General features: G+C 43.9%; 1 protein-coding gene across 1 annotated transcript in view; it reads left to right on the forward strand.

The window, feature by feature from the left end:
- Nucleotides 1-6,322: 6,322 nt before the first annotated feature.
- Nucleotides 6,323-16,474, forward strand: part of CASR (calcium sensing receptor) — a 77,040-nt gene continuing 66,888 nt past the window's right edge. Inside the window, exon 1 of the mRNA XM_069785927.1 lies at nt 6,323-7,318. The gene's annotated coding sequence lies outside the window, so the exon portion shown is untranslated. The remainder of the gene's footprint in view (nt 7,319-16,474) is intronic.

Consider the following 16,474-nt stretch of genomic DNA (forward strand, 5'->3'; position numbering starts at 1 on the left):
ACAGGAGCTAAGGAGCTGTGGGAAGCATGAGGGAAGATCAAGAGGCTTCTCGAGTAAATGAGAACTTAAGGTTCAGTTTTGACCTTGAAATTTTTGAATATGTACATATAGGTCCTGCAAAAGCACTTCTAAATATAGGGGGGGGAAATTCTTAAGCTATCCAGTTGTAACTTCAAAGTCTTCTAATTTCAGCGTAGTTTTGTGTTTGTTTTTAATCCTATGGTACAACTTTTGCTTGGGTTGTCAGTGCTGAAGGAATGTTTGGAAGCCTCCTTTGAGGTCAGATTTGATGGTTCTCCATCCCAACACTTCACTTGCACTAACTGCAGATGAACACAAAGGGAATAACTTTTACGGACCTGCAGACTTAATAATCACTACTGCCTCACAGATGTGCTGCCTTTGTGCTTCAGTCTGAGGAAAAAAGACAGGGCAGTGTGCACAAGGTTTTTCTGTAGCTCTCCTGAATCAAACTTTGGAAATATAGAGAAGAACTAAAGGCGTGGAAATGAAGGAAGACAATGAGAGAACTAGTATCATAAGGAAAAAAAAAAAAGGAAACACAAAAAAAACCAAACCAAACCAAAACAAACCTGACTGAGGAAAGACGATCAGAGAATACAGGAGGAGCCTGACGGGAAAAAGCAGACAGCCAGACACTAGTAAATTTTGCGTTCAGTTCAGTTATTGTGCTAACGCTGGAAAGCTTCACCCTCAGTGGCCTGTTTTTTCACACTAGTTGTCTCTTTCCATTTATGAGCAAGCAGAGATACTGTTCACCACACTGATTTTTAAATAGCTGTTAACAGGCTCAGGAGCTGAAATGTGGAAAGCAAATCCTACCTCTCAGAAATACTGTTTGAAGCTAGCAGCCTTCTGGTGCAGATATCACTACATCCATTTTGACTGGCTCAGATCTGGAAAGTTTTCTTTGCAATCATAAAATGTGGACATGAAACTGTTATTTTATCCATGGCTAGCTCCTGAAGCACAAGATGACTCTATCATGAGGGAAAACTGCCAGCTTACTAAGCTGCCCCAAGTAGGCCAAATGTGACCTATAGATCAAACAAATGCAGGAACTGAATAATAAACAAAGGAACTACAATAGTTATAAATAACATTTTTAACAGAAAATTCATTGCTGAAAAGTTATAGCAAAATAGGATTTTAAGGAGAGTGTGCTTGGCTGTGATTAATAGAGATACAATGTTCTCTGTGTGCTTCTGCTTTGATATTCAGCAAATACCTTGGAGCTTTTGTTTTGGTTTTTCATACTCCCCAGGGCAGGATATTCCAGGGTTGCTCAACAAATAACTGCTCAAATGATATTGCTTAGGCTGCTTGTATCTGCCAGAGTAGCCCTGCCCAACTGCACAGATCCTTTTTAAAAAAGCTAAGGAGGGAGAAGAAACACTTAAGGATAACCAAATAAGAAGTGCCTGTGCCTGTGCCTGAAAAAGGAATACGAGAACAAAGAAGATGAAGAGGGAAAGGAGTAAAGAAAAGGTGAGAATGAACATCACCAGCTATTTCTAGATCTGTACACGAGGAACACAGACCCTCGCCAAGAAAGTAGAACATTTCAAAATGAGTTTGGAGGTGGTCCTGGAAAATGTACATGCAGAACAATTCTGCAATGGCAGCAGGGGGGATGGACTGGATGTGAACTTACTGGGTCTCTTCCATCTCCAGTTTCTATGAAAACAGTCACCATTCTTTAGCAATATGATAAATATTTAAAAAATCATAGATACAAACTAAATAAAACATATTAAATAACAAGTTCAGCCAATTTAATCATGACTTTTCAACTTTTTAAACCAAGACAGCAGGGAAGAAGAAGGAACAGGCTTGAGATTTTTAGTCCTCTTTGTTTAAAGCTAATTCACATAGGACACACCTTCATGAGACTTGTTCAATAACATTTGTGGAGCTGGGCTGGAGTTGTTGTTGGATTGTCCTCAGTCCACAGGGCTGCTGGTTTTATCCAATGCACACTGGGTGCTGTCTCTCTCTAGCAGCCTTTAATTCAGATTTTGCCTTGTTTATGTTTCACTCCTAGCTGGACCAGTAGATTTCATTTTGGGTAGTGTAATACCAGTCTAGTCCTTTCAGCATTTAGTCACCAAAAGCTGATTCCTTTCTTCATTCCTGCACTGACCAAAACAACATCAACTGCCCTCCAAGAGCAAATCTGCTCCTCTGTAAGGGATCCATGTGTTGCAGCTACACAGACTTCATGGTCCTCAGCAGGAGAAGAAGAATTTTTGGCTTGAAAAACATAGAACTCATTGTTTGAGCACGTGGTGTATCCATAAAGTCTAGCTGCAGCAAGGGGACTTGTGTTCCATGGGACAGCCACTAGACAGTGATATAGCCACATCTGCACAGCCCAAGTATGTCAGCTTCACACCCCTGTAATAGCCTCAGCCTCTCTCTAGCATTTCCTTCACAGCCTAACAGCTCAAATTTTCTCTGAATCCCAGTCAAGACTCAGCTTGCATATGTTCCTTCTGAGTACTCATCATTCAGTCTCAGCAGAGAGGAAGGCTTGAATAAAGCCTTTCCTCCTATACAAGCCAAAGATGAGGAACATTCTGGGGTAGACGGAGCCAGCGATATGCCTTGCCTGTGGTGCTCAGCTTGTCCAATGGAAAGAAGACCTCAGCCTTCTGGGTTGTCAGTCTTCAAACTATCAGTCTGACTTCTTTTATTAGCAATAGAAGTAGTTTAAAAAGTTGAGGCAGACATAGTCATACTGCCCTGAACTTATGTGACAGAGCAAAACAATGGAGAGCCTGGCTTAGGCTTTATCAGTATAATCCTCTTCAGCACATCAGGCCTTGGGAACAAGACTCAGCCATCAGTAAGCTGGCTCAAATTTGGGCTTCAGCTTCCCAGGCAACTGGCTCAAGCCACTTACATCCATGTCCGTTGTATTAAGCATACCTCTGGCAAGCACCAGCTGCATCCTCAGAAAGCTTTGGCAGAATGAATATCAAACTTTCCAGTTATCCCGTCTGACTTTGCACCTTGCCGTCTAGCCTTTACACCTTCTTCTTGACACTTCCTTCTTCCCCAATCACATGCACACCCTGAATAAGGGACACAGAGAAGCTGGAAGAGGCTAAATTATAGGAGCAGCAAGCCTGTCCTAGCACTAATCCATCCTCCTGACTAGGGCCAGGTGAATCAGGCAGGTTCCCAAGCCCTTTTGGAGAGCTGCCTGACTGCTGCACTTTAAAAGCTGCAAGAGTTCTGTTTGGAAGGTTACTTACATCTTTGCCCAGATGATGGACAAAGAGCTCACTATTTAGAGACACAATAGTATCTGTCCTCTTAACCCTCTGCAGAGTTTCTGCAGGAAAATGCTTCTGTCGGATTATTTTGTCCTTCACACCTAGAGGGGACCAGCAGTGGATAAACAAAATACCTGTATGCAAAGAGCAACCTTCCATACTCTGTCTTATAAGCTGACACCTGCCCTGTTCACATCAGCACATGACCTCACCACTCCCCATTCCTTTGTGAGACTCCATCACCTCATGGCATCTGCCCATTCCCTACTCTGGCTACTCACGAGGAAATTAACTTGGAGTGGAGAAAGTCATCCACACAGCCCATGTAAGATGGGTGTGCAATGCATTCGAACAGAGCCATTACTCCTGACCAGGGATCATCAGAGGCATCATCAAAAGAATCAGCAGCCTAACATAACTTGTCCAACTGTGCCCTAAAAGACAGTCCATGAGACCCTATTTTCCTTAATGTTGCACAATAAAATGTGTTACACACATAAATCCTCAGTAGGTCCAACAGACTACAGATGCCACTCCAATCGATGGTCTCCTCCAGGTGTCCTTCCCAGCAGTTGCCCACCTCTCTCCCAACCCGCTTTTGCCTCTGAGTTGCTAACATGCCTGGGCATCTGCTGATATACAGTTGGAAACTGTACCAGCCCTGCAATCAAACAAAACCCTTGCAAGAGGAAAGTAGCTGTTTCTGAGGGTTCTTCTGTCCTTCTGAACTCTCTCCTTGTTCTGTGAGACACCCCTTGTTGCTCCCTGAAAATCTCCCCACTGACACCACGGGTGTCTTTCCACCACAAGGGACCTGCTGCAGCTCCACAGACTTGCTTGACAATGTAGCCTTTGATCCTTTGAGATCAAACCCTGTAGGCCACAGTGCAGTAGACGTGACCACACTACCCTGGAAACCAGAGAAGTCTAGGTGGTTTTGACTTGTAGTTTTAAAGGAACAAATAGCTGCATGTTCTCTGTAGTTCCATATATTCCTTTTCTTTCTACTCTCACACGTGCCTTTGAAGTAGAAGTGATCCTCTGTATTTGTTGGTTTGCTTCTTTCACAGGCACTGTATCACTGAGCTATTAATGCTATTTAGTGTTATGAAGAGATTACAATAAATAGGGAACTAAAAAATAAAAAGAATATACTTGGCTTTTCCTTGTTACTCTTCTGCTGTATTTTAAGCATATGTTGCATATGGCAAAGGCAGAGACAATCTGGGATATAAGGACTAGCTCCCAAATCAAGTCACTACTGAAGCTGGCTTGGATCCAGAGTTTCTGCTAAAAATGGCAGCTTCATCTGCAGAAAGGGTGACAGAGTCAAAACCGCAATCAACTGTCATTAGCACAGGACTCAAAATGTTAGTGTTTCCCTGGTGTAAGGAGCTTTCTCTTTCTTTTTCCTCCCACCTAATTCAAAACAAAATGGGGCCGTGTGAAACAAAATGAAGGACAGCATGGGTTTCAAAAGGATAGCATGGGTAATTCTTCCTCTGGAATGCTCTGTGGCCACCTTAGACACAGGAGGAGCAGAGCCTTCCACATCCTGGCTGAGCTCTACAATCATTGGGATTAGAGAGTGCCCTGACAAAGTGCATTCTGGTATGGTCTGCTTGACCTCCATAGGTGAGATAGAGGAAGAATGCCTGTCATGTTGCTCAGGCTTAGATAGAAGGGCCCTGAATGGATGTAACTTTACTACCTTGGTTTGTGTAGCTAAGCTCTAGGAAGCAAGGAGTTGTCCAGCAGGAATACAGGAGGTCCCTGTGGGCTTGTCCCGCTGCCTGTCCATTGTCCCATTTTTATCAGCAGAAACAGTTTTTGCTATGTTGCTACTATCACAGTGAAAGAAGCAATCACAAAGTGATGAAATGACAGATAATGGGGAGGTACAATGAATATAAAGAGAAATAAAAAATTAAAACTTTCTGTTACATTGTTTCCTATTTGATACAACCATGCCTCAAATACTGGGCCACACAAAACTTATGGCATAAATTTCATGGTTGGCTAAGTGGGGGTAGTACAGCAATGAATACTGCAGTATCTGACTTACGGATTTTGGGGAAGAAGTTTGGAAAGGTACCGCAATCCGACATCTGACCTGAAACATTTCCCATTTTAAAGGTTTTGTTTTCTTCCACCTTTTCTGTCTCTGCCCCATAACTATAGCTGGATGATTACTTAAAATAACCAACCCCCCGCTTCTCCTCCAGTTTCTGCACAAGCAGAAAAAAGTTTAGTTTTGTTGCCATGCTAACCTAACTCCAAATACTTGGTATACAAAGAAATCTCTACTGTTTCTTCAAACGAGAGTTTATTTTGATTTGCGATTTGAAACATTAATGCTTTTGACTGCTGCAGGGAAGTGTTAGGTTTGCTTGGGTCCCTAAATGAACATTTAGTTTAACCTTAATAGGGAATTCTCTGCATTTGTAGACCTTTTATCTGGAACCATCTCCAATTAAGCATGATTAAGAATTAAGGAAGCTACTCATTCACCTTTGCAATCAGTTGTTTTTTTTTTTTTTAATCTGGAAAGTATTTGTGGTCATTTCATTATGATTGTGCAGTTATACTGTAATAACTATCATAAGGATGATGATCTATTTCTTAAAAAGTTAGTGTACTGCAGTAGAAGTGGGAAAATAAATACAATTATTTATCAAAATTAACTGCATCCTAATACATGAAACGCTATTTGAGGACCTAGGTGACTTTAAGTCCTTTGTAATTCTGCCATAATACATGGACTAGTCATTTACTAAAGTTAGGTCTCATGGATCTCCTTCACAAGTAAAGGTCTCTCATGTCTTCAGGGTGAAACATACAATAATACACTTTTAATATATTCTAAGTGTCACTCTCACCAGTACTCTGCAACTGTAACAGCATTTTTGTTGTTATTATTTGGGAAAATGAAAACTTGACTCTCAGGACAGGTCCAGACCACTAGGGTTGGGCTGTAGTTAGGGCTACGTGCTACTTTTCCTAGGAAAAAAAAAAGGCATTTTATCGGGTTAAGAGATTTCAGATATAAACTGTATAGTGATGATAAAAGACAGTGTTGCTCTCAACCAACGTTGACAGGTCCTTGGACATGAAAAGCAATGTAACCGTCTAAGTGCTAGCAAATAACAACGAAAACATTTCGTTCTCTGCATTTCAATCCTTAAGACCCAAATAAACTGGTGAGTATAGCAAATCTGGAGCTACACCTATCCGCGCAACCTCACAACGGTTTAACTGTACAGAGCGAGCTGTGGATTTTCTGCTCCTGGTACCTTCACCGCACAGGGCTTGGGTCCTAGGGAACAGCATAAAACAGACTTTTTCGGTCTGAACTGGAAGACAACCCCAGACTTGAAAAGAAACGGGAGCGAGCGATGCTTTTTTTTTTTTCCCCCACAGTAGTGTCCTGCTGCAGGCTGAGGAACCCGGGTGCCAACCTGTCGAGTCCCGCTGCACCGGGAACCCAAGACCCCGGCAGCAGCCCTCTGCACCGCGGCCGCAGCCCGGTTACCGCGCAGGGGAACCGACCCGTCGCTCAGCGCAGCGTAGCCCAGCTGCAGGAAGCTTCACGAAGAGGTATCCGACTTGCCGGCACCTCCTTTGGGGGGGGGGGGGGGGAGCCGGGTACGAGCCATGCCCCGGCCGGGGACGCCGTGCCCAGGAGCGGCGGGGCTCTGGCCGCCGTTACCTGCGGAGCGCAGCGCGGGGCGGTCGCCGCCCCCCCACCCCGCCTTAGCGCGGCCCGTGGGAGCGGGTCCGGGTGCCGGAGGCGGCGGGGAGGGCTGGGACGGGGCCCCCGGCCAGGGGTTTCTCTCTCTTTCCCACCCCCTCCTCCCCCTCGCCGCCGGTTCCCGTGAGGCTGCAAGTGCCGCCGCGGCAGCTGGGGGGCCGGCGGGGGATGCTGCTGCCGCCGCTGCCGCCGCTGCCGCCCTGCCCAGTGCCGGAGTAAGGGCGGGAGCTGGTGGCGGCAGGAGCAGCCCCGGCGGCGGGACGAGGTGAGCGGGGCGCAGGCCCGCGGGGCAGGTGGGTGCGCGCCCGGGAGCCGGGAGCTGGCAGTGCTGCCGTCCGGGGGGCCAGCCCTCCCGCGCTGGGGGGCTGTGAGGAGCACGGGGAAGGGACGGGGCGCAGCCCGCGGGGTTTGCAGAGGCGGGAAGGGGGAGAACCCGCGCGGTGCAGCGCCGGGGTCTGGCTTTGGGGGTGCAGAGACCTGGAGGAGCAGAGCCCCCGGAGAGGGGCGGGGGGGGGGGGAGAAGCCGAGGGCGACGGGGAGCCGGGGACATTTCAGGCTGAGCCCGGCCGGCCGTGCCGGATGCATACGTAATTCCACGGAGGGACCCCTCCGCCTCCTCTCCCCAAATCTTGGGCAGTGTGGCTGCTGCTACATGTAGGATCAGGCAAAAGGAGAAATTTCCGTAGAGCTCAGAGGTGTTTTCTCTGGCTGAAGTTGCCTAGAAATAACATTGAGGGGAAGAACAGTAATTCGTAACAAAACTTGAAAGAGCAACAGGTTGTTTTACTGAAATCACACGCGCTGGGAAAAAAAATCACCTCAAGTGGTCCTGACAGAAAACGGCTAATAGCAGTGTCGCGCAAACGGATTTGTAACACAATTAGGAGGTTTGGGAGCCCCTAATGCTACTCAAATTTCACCATATGTCTGAAGAGAGATTCTAAAAACTAAGGTGTCTGTCCTTAAAATACTCATTTTGACTTCTGTGGATACAGGATAAGATCCTCAGAATTACTTTCATCTGTTTAATTTTTTGATGTGTTTCCCTTTTTACTGATATTTTTCCTGCTTGAAACGAGTTGTCCATTATGCACGGCCCTCCTGCTTACTATCAGCCTCTGCCCCCCCAAGCCACCTCTGTGTGCCTTTCTGTGCAGTCCAGGTGCAAACTACAATTAACCCTATGGATACCCCAGGCTGAACTCAGAGGAGCAGGGGAGGTGATGGGCCAGTAGCCCTACTGCATGTCCAGTGCAGTGCTCCTGTTTGGTCATATGTGCGGGGGAGACTGGCTTTGCAGGCTTTTCCTGATTTCCCCTTTTGAGTAGTGTCTCTATCACAGTCAAGACTTTTTTGCCTCCTACTCGAGTTTCACCACCTGGTGTAAATGCAAAGAGGATGTGCTGGGAGGGGCAAGGTCAGAGGAGTATTAGTGAGGCGTTGCTAAGGCTATTTCTCAGGCAGTGTAGTGTCCCTGAAAGTATTTATGCTAATTGTGGAAATTAGAGCCCTTAACTCCCGTTCTTGATTTAGGCTGGGGCTGGGCAACTGTGGACTGTCTTCACTTACCGTCCTACCCTTCTCACCTCGCCATGCTGCAGACTAAACTCTCCTTTCAGTGAGAAATGCAAATTCCAGCCCCAGGGACAGGTTGCAGTTCTGTTCCCTGTGCATTCACTGGGGTCTGGTCATTGATCCCAGTGTTGTGAAGTCTGGATCCATACATCTCTTCTAGTTCTGAGAGTGGAAAAAATTAGTGGGATGATTATTAGGAATATTTTTGCTGAGGTTTACTGAGCGGTGGTGAAGGGATCTGGTGGCTGTTCGGATGAAACGCTTTCAATAACTAGCTTACATTTAATTAATCTAAGTTAATGGAGTTGTTGAAGAGTAGGTAGTTTTAAAGCAGATTGATTATGGCAGGTTGGTGATGAGAAGGCATACAGAGCATCTCAAAGTAATTTCTTTTATTGTAGGACATGACATGGCTGGTGTTTGGGGTCATCTATAGAATTATTAGGGTGATCCCAACTCTACGCCCAAGTGTGCATCAAATCTCGTCACAGTATTTGACACCAGACTGTCCTACCCGTAACCTCTCAAAGAGGCTAGTGATGGAGTGGGTGGCATGCAGGCAAAATGTTGACATCATTCTCCAAGTAGCAATAGAGCGATAATGACAGAGAAGGTTGTACAGTTACCTCCTGTGTTAAACTTTATGGCTCAGTGAAATAATTCAGATCCCAGGTCTGTCAGTCTGATGCCCTTTGTACCATTCTCAAACCTGAGTACTTTCTCGATATTTGATAACCTTGTTAGAATTGTCTTCCGAAATATAAGCAAAAATGTCAAGTGAGACAGCGGGAGCTTTTCAGTCCGCTCCCATTCCATCTGCATGCTGGCCGCAAACTGTTGCATCCACTGTTGGTTGCAAACAACCTCTCCTGCATAAGTTGATAGACTTTCTTAGTCACTTATTAACTGCAAGAGTGCAGAATGCTTTACCTGCACTAATTTGTACCAATGATTTTAAGAACATTATTGACACTCAAGTAGACTGAGGTGGTAGCTTTAGTACCAAAATCTTCTCTGCTGATGTATCAGGGCTAATTCTGTATAAGCACATTTTTTGTTCAGCTGAGAAAGTTAGGATAGATGAACTGTTCAGCTCACAAAATACGAGAGATTGTAATCTCTTCATGTGTACGTGAAATGCTAGTGAAGGCCACACGACCTAGTGTCTTAATTGTAAAGGTGATTCCAGAACCTGTTCTGGGCTTGGACACTGACCTCGCGCAAACCACTTCCTTTCAGTTTTCCTGTTTCAAAAGTGGAAATAAGAACCGTGCCTCACAGGGTCTTGTTAGAAATGTCTTGTTTAGAAACAGGGGTTTCTAAAGCACACTGGAATTTCCATGCAAAAAGCTCTGTATTATTGTAAGGTATGGTTACCATATGGGAACAGGCAAAGCAGAGGGGTTCAGAAGTTTCTGATCCTTTTTCCTGCCATTTTCTGGAGGCTTCAACTGACTGTTGTGGTGCATAAGGTCAGGCAACTGCTCCTCCATTCTGCAGCCTTCAGGTGGACCTTATAACTAGATCTCCTGTACCTGAAACTAACTTTACTGATCTAAATGCATTTTGGAGTTGGAGGGGAAACTTCATGCTACTGAACTTGATAATTTCTATTTATTAATAGTTAGTTTGGGGCACTTGGGGCTGGCATATTAACCTGTCTCTGCCTACAGTGCCTGGTACTGGGATAGAGACTACTTGGTGCTGAATACAAGGTACTGAACACCTGGGTAAGTCTCTGATGACTGAACACCTGGGTGAGTGTCTGATAGGGGTATGGCAGTTAGTAAGTGCTTGGGTTCTGATTTTTTGCTTCTCAAAAAATGGCAGGGGGGTGTTAAACACAGCTGTGACATTGAAAATACAGATACGCAATATTCTCTTGTGCAGAAAGGGAGGGCCATTGTGCTGTGTCCTAAGTCTGGAGGTAGATTTGAGCCATTGCTCCTTAGGACTTGTCTGAGTGCAAGTACTCGTGGTTAATGGTGGCACTTTGCATGCTAAGAGTGACCATTCCAACACATTGCACAGGGAATGGGAATTTGTGATGACACATGCAAAGAAAAAGAAGACAGAGAAAAGAAAGAAGGATGGGGAAGGAAAAAGAGACAGGAGCAAGGGTGGCAGTAATCCTAGCAAAGGGAACATTTTCCAGTAAGCAGTTCTGAATGTGATGTAAAAAATAACAACTGAAAGTTTTATTTTACTACACAGAGCCCAAATTCTTCCTTTGATCTCTGTACAAGCTTCCTTTTGGCATCTGTGGGAGATCAGTGGAGAGAGGGGAGTGTGTAGTCTTGAATTTATGATGCAGCCGTGGACAGTCATGAAGTGGAATTCAGTCCTCTCAAAAAATGAATACATAGCCGTGAGTCAACCAGAAAGGTACACTCATGGTCCTGAAATAAATGGTAAAAATCAGTCTGCTCACAGACATCTTACAACCAAAACAGTAGGTAAATTATCAGAATACTCCATTCACTGCAGCTAAACTGTTGGTATCTATTTAAAAAAATTAACAGTGTCTGTGCCACTGTCTACAGAAATTCCTTAATACACTTGATTTGTGTAATAGTTTACACAAATACACTATTTTTGAGACTTTATCAGTATTCAGCATCTAGAAACAGTTATTTCAGCTCAGTAAGTTAGGAACACGTTAAGTGACCTCTAATGAGCAACAATAAATTCTCTACAACACTTTCTTAAATTATGGGATCAGTTTAGTAAATTTTGCTAATTAAACCTACTACTTGAAAATAGAAATATGTGAGCTTTAAAAGGTAGATAACAGATGCACCAACCTTTCTGAGCAAACCAAATACACAAGAACTCATAGAACTTAAGATGGTTATTTCAGGATTTTTTCAGGAGTTTGTCATGGATAATCAACATTAGGTCTAGTCACCTACAGAAAGCTCACTTTAACTTGAGAGTTTGACATCTGATGCTCCTGTTTGCCTGTTGTGCTGCTGCTATACTTGGATACTTGATATCTTGAATTAAAACATTGAGAAACTAGGGGCTTTGGGTTTCTTTACATACGTCTTATGAGAAACAGAACATTTAGGAGCAACCCAAAGCAAAATATAACATTAAAGTCTCACTGTAAATCATCCCTGCTGCAAGAAGCTCTGCCTGCTTTCTGTCTTCAGTCAGCAAGTCCTTCCAGGACCACGACACTGCTCAGAGCAATCTGCTGGGTTTTGCAAGCAACAGGGCTGCTGACCTGTTACTGTTACCATTACTTTGCTCCGCTTAGGAAGACATCTCATAAACTGGAATAGTGGTCTACAGCATGCTTTGCGAACAGAAAAGAGAGCTAGTCCCTGCCATAAAGTGCTGAAGTTGTCTCAGGCAGATTACATTAAGGAGATGAAAGACATTTCGTCTTTCCATTTCCTGTTATCATGTCCTCAAGGCACAGCTTAAGAGACATAGTCCTTTTCTCCAAGAAGTACCATCTAACCTGTATTTTCTGCTTTCTGTTCTCTGTGCTTTCTTTTTATCTTGTAACCTTAATCTTCTTGAAATGGGGACATTCATTCCCTATTCCTGTTTTTCTACCCTCTGGCTCACCAATGGCCTAGCAGCGTTAATTAAGCATTCGCTTGTGAGAACTGCCTGTGCTAAAGGAGCACAATTGAAGACAAGCTGCTGGAGGAATGTAATATTATGGGGAGGTTTCCTCCAGCCCCATTACTCCTGGGTCCTCTAGTGCCAACTGGAAGCATCAGGAGAGGATGGGCGTGGGAGCAACCTGACTCTTCAGTGACTGTGCAACAGATCCCTGTCTCTTATACTGGCTGTTAGTGTCGAAGCGTTCAGCAAACTCAGGAGCTCTTCAGGAGCATCCACTCACGGCTGTTCTCACATGGTCCATTGCACAAAACTCTCCACAGAGGCAAGGCAAAAAGGGAAGTTGCGGTCTGCTGGTGATGGGGTTCATCAGTGAATTTACAGATTAGGGACTGTGGTAGCAGATGGGTTGTTCATCCAGTCTTCTACTTAAATTCTTCTTTGAGAAGCCTGAGCTGATCTAGAGCTTGCAGATGGTTTTGTTGGCAGCCTTCCCTCTTCCCAGAAAGGTTCAGGTACCTTTAAAATACTGAGTACCATTTCAGGTGCACAGCAGTATGCCACCTAGCCTGCAGCTGCTGGGCCCCAGCAGGGCAAGGATCTTTCACAAGTCCTGCATCACATCTGCCAGGCTGGTGCAGTTATCTCTGATATCCTAGTGAGGCACGGTATAGGCAGGTTTAAATGTCTAGTGCCTCAATAATTGGTGCTTGTGGCAGGGAATGCCTCCTTATTCACATCTTCTTTCACCTCGTTGATGTCTTTGCCACACGCAACGCACGTTTCTGCTCAGTTCTTTGGCACCACTTGAAACCCGTTGTGGGAAGTCACAACTGAATGGGTCCACATGTACTGCACTCAGTCTGCTATGGTAGCTGCTTTCAAGACAACCTATTTAGCTGTATGTGGTTTTAAATATTTTGAACATATCATAACTGGTACTCATTAGGAACTTCTGACTAACCCTGAGTAAGCCAGCTGTCCAAGCCCTGCAACAGCAATCCAGTTTTCAGATCTCTCTCTTTGTTTACATTTTAGAACATGTTTTATGTTTAGCCTTTGAGGAGGAATTTAACTAAGCTGTACCCAGTCTACACCAAGCAGTACACTCTACACCATGCAGTGTTGCAGCTGTTCAGATGCCATTCTTACTACACAAGTGTTTTGAAAGTATTTTGAATTGTGGAGGTATCTCTTCCTTCCGGGAGACTTTGTATTGGAAAGACAACAGTCTGCTCAAAGGACAACTAATCTATGCCACATTTAAGTCCCACAGATATTTTATGTCTTCTGCATAGCCATATATTTTGCAAGACTGTCATATTCTTGCACAAATGATAAAATGTCAAACCTTGCTGATGAGTTTCCTCCATTCAGTGGCCTTCAGTCTAGGGAAAATGCACAGATTTATAAACTGAGCTGTAATCCTAAATCTTCTGCTGCCTGTATTTATTATTTCAGGGAACCTGCCTACAGTCCTTATCTTACCTTAGGGAGGCAACTGTAATTCTCCTGTTTTATGTATTAGAGATTGAAGGGGCTGGATCCTGTTAGTGAATGACAAACTGGGTATAAAAGTCTGGTTTCTAAACAACAGAAATAGGTTCCACCTGTTGCGCCACAATGTCCTTCAAATACATTACTCCGTACGATACCCTTGTCTAAAGCATTGTAATGAGGATACAAACATTAATATCAACAGTGGTGTGTGAATGTATATATGAATGTGTAAGCATGGATTCGTGATATGATTTAGACTTCTGTCTTTAACAAACATACCGATAGCAGATTATGCTTCTTTTAGTTCCCAGGATAGTCTTAGGTTGACTAATTGTAGCAGCTAGCTAACGTACAACTACTGTTACTTCCATTTCTCAGGAAAGAGCGTTTGCACAGTTAATGGTCTCTGACGCGTTATGTCCATTTTCATGGACATTTGCATACCTAAGCTTTTGAAAGCAGCCGTCAGTCAGAAAGCTCTGCTTAATCTTAAGGAGAAGGCTTTACCCTCCCTTCTCCACAGTTAGATCAGAGCACCTATTTTGAATATGCTGCCTGGGAGCTTTCAGTTGAGAGCTTTGAGCGGTGTCTCTCTATGAAGTGGTGCAGGAGGCACAGTGTTAATGTGCTGGCTTGCAAGGATGAGATCTCAATCTGCCAGGCTTAAGCAGCAGCTGGATGACACTTTTGAGGGTGGAAAAATCTCTGTGCCTAAAGTGGGTAATGAATATCTCAAGAACCTTTGAAGACCTGAGCTTTAGTTCCTCAGTATTAATAACTGGAATCCCTTCCTCTTCTGAAGTGTCTGCAGCATTTGCTGCATTTGTTTCACTCTGCTTAAGCATTGGAGTTTTGGTTCACAGCCATGAAAGCTAGAAGTGTGTAGTTTTAATTGAAAACTGAGGTTCAAATGAAAACACATGATCCCTGATCCCCAAAGTCATAGGTAGATTCTTGCTGAGTTTGTGCTCTGACCATGGATGCATTGGTAACTGTGGCTGGAATCTCACACCAGCAGTATCTGTCGCCTTATATTGGAAGTAACCAGAATGAAGCAGATTAAGTTTTGGGGAGTTGTTTTGCTGTAGTTATTTTCATTGCTTTCATAGAGTCTGTTTCAGTTTTCAGTTGGGGCAATGGAGTATTTTATGAAGGAAGAGGAGTATTTTATGAAGGAAGGGCAACAAAAATTGGACACAAGGCACTCTTAATGGGAAGGAGTTCACTACAACCAGAAATATCCATATGTACTGGTCGGTGTCATAGGTCAACAATAGGGAGAGAAGTGCAGTGGTTCTCCTTGTTGTTGGGCTTCTGTGTGCAGTGATAGAGCTGAAGGTACTAGGGTAGGGGCCTAGATCTAGCCATTTTTCAGTACTTGTCAAACTGGAATTGCTGTAGCTGAAGTAGGACATGTCTGATGTTCTATCATCAGTGCCAGATGAGGTAGCTGGCAGCACAATACAATGAGAGGTGCTGCAGTGGTAGCACTGAAACCAGCAGTAAAGAGAGGGTCTGGAGCAGATGTGGAGGCCTGACAAGAGGCAATGGTGGCCTGGGATTTGAGGCAGGCACAGCACTGGCACTGTCAGCTCTCTTACAGACTTGCCTAAGTCAAATGTGGGAAGAACATTGTCCCTTGCATGGCTGTGGGAGTGAACAGGTTGAACAAGGTGAACCAAGGGAGTGCGAGGCTGAATGCTCCCCATTTGTTATTTGTATGAGGATGACATGCTTTTCCTATATAATGCTTGGTTCCTTTCTCCCCTAATAAACTATTCCTTGCTTTGTACAGCAACACATTATTTGCAGAAATAGACTTATTGCCTGTTAACAACACTGAGGCATGGCACTTAATTTCCATGATTCTAGGTGGGGACTATTGCTAGTAATAGCTGCATTTGATGGTATTTTTTAAGAACATTTAGGTTGGTGACAGTGCCTGGCAAATGACATTAAAGATCCCAACGACATCCTGCAAGAAGAGACTATTGACAAAGATTATTACTGAAGAACAGACTATTTTAATGCCACTATATCAAAATAATTTAAATAATTTATTCTGAAATTGCTTCTTTTTTCTGAAAGTTTTATAGTTTTGCTGAAATATCTTTCCTGTAAGCAGTGCCATGATATTGTTAGTATTTGCAGTTTTTAAAGTGAAATCTTATTCTGGGAGGTGATTTGTAGTAGTCTCATTTTCTTATTCAATACTTCTGTTGCCATATTTTTCAAGGTGATAGCTGCAGTTACTAAAGACTGAAACAAATCTTGGGCACTGTGGTTTCTATTACCACTGCAAAACCGGTGAAGCTGGCGCAATGATTTGTATCCTCTCTTTTTGTGTGCGCTATCTAGAGAATTACTAACTTGTAATTGAGAATTGTTGACAGTTGTGCCAACAAACTGGGGGATACAGAAGAGGGTAGGTGACACTGAGGACGCAGTTTGTTCTGATGACTTTCTGTTGCTGTTAGCAATTTGCAGACTGGCAGGTAAGTTTGGAGGGATGGCCATTAAAAACAATAACATCTTGTAAATTATAAAGAATATACACGCAACACATGTGGAATATTAAGATATTGTTTTTATAGGCAATTTTTGAAACAGCCCTACGTTATATGGCCTTGTCTGAAAGCTCTGCTTGTAGTAAATCAGAGCACATTGAAATAGCTGTCTCAGAAATAAGAAAGATTGACTTGATTGAACCAGGATTTGAACATACAATTCCAGACAGTAAAAACAGTTGACAACAGCTTGGCATCCA

Source organism: Haliaeetus albicilla, chromosome 6 (genome assembly GCF_947461875.1).
Source record: "Haliaeetus albicilla chromosome 6, bHalAlb1.1, whole genome shotgun sequence".
In the NCBI taxonomy this organism is placed as follows: domain Eukaryota; kingdom Metazoa; phylum Chordata; class Aves; order Accipitriformes; family Accipitridae; genus Haliaeetus; species Haliaeetus albicilla.